Source organism: Zalophus californianus, chromosome 16 (assembly GCF_009762305.2).
Source record: "Zalophus californianus isolate mZalCal1 chromosome 16, mZalCal1.pri.v2, whole genome shotgun sequence".
NCBI classification, from domain to species: domain Eukaryota; kingdom Metazoa; phylum Chordata; class Mammalia; order Carnivora; family Otariidae; genus Zalophus; species Zalophus californianus.
Genome location: NC_045610.1, coordinates 22,128,716 through 22,129,676, shown reverse-complemented (window position 1 = coordinate 22,129,676; position 961 = coordinate 22,128,716).

Sequence of the window (961 nt, the reverse complement as noted above, 5' to 3'; positions counted from 1 at the left end):
TTCTATTTTTTGGAACAGTTTCAGAAGCATAGGTATTAATTCTTCTTTAAATGTTTGGTAGAATTCCCCTGGGAAGCCATCTGGCCCTGGGCTTTTCTTATTGGGAGATTTTTGATGACTGCCTCAATTTCCTTAGTGGTTATAGGTCTGTTCAGGTTTTCTATTTCTTCCTGGTTCAGTTTTGGTAGTTGATACATCTCTAGGAATGCATCCATTTCTTCCAGGTTATCTAATTTGCTGGAATAGAGTTGCTCATAATATGTTCTTATAATTGTTTGTATTTCTTTGGTGTTGGTTGTGATCTCTCCTCTTTCATTCATGATTTTGTTGATTTGGGTCATTTCTCTTTTTGATAAGTCTGGCCAGGGGTTTATCAATCTTGTTAAATCTTTCAAAGAACCAGCTCCTAGTTTCGTTGATCTCTTCTACTGTCCTTTTGGTTTCTATTTCTTTGATTTCTGCTCTGATCTTTATTATTTCTCTTCTCCCGCTGGGTTTAGGGTTTATTTGCTGTTTTTTTCTCTAGCTTCTTTAGGTGTAGGGTTAGGTTGTGTATTTGAGACCTTTCTTGTTTCTTGAGAAAGGCTTGTATTGCTATATACTTTCCTCTCAGGACTGCCTTTGCTGTATCCCAAAGATTTGGAACAGTTGTGTTTTCATTTTCATTGGTTTCCAGGAATTTTTTAATTCTTCTTTAACTTCCTGGTTGACCCATTCATTCTTTAGCAGGATGCTTTTAGCCTCCATGTATTTGAGTTCTTTCCGACTTTCCTCTTGTGATTGAGTTCTAGTTTCAAAGCACTGTGGTCTGAAAACATGCGGGGAATGATCTCAATCTTTTGGTACTGGTTGAGACCTGATTTGTGACCTAGGATGTGATCTATTCTGGAGAATGTTCCATGGGCACTAGAGAAGAATGTGTATTCCGTTGCTTTGGGATGGAATGTTCTGAATATGTCTG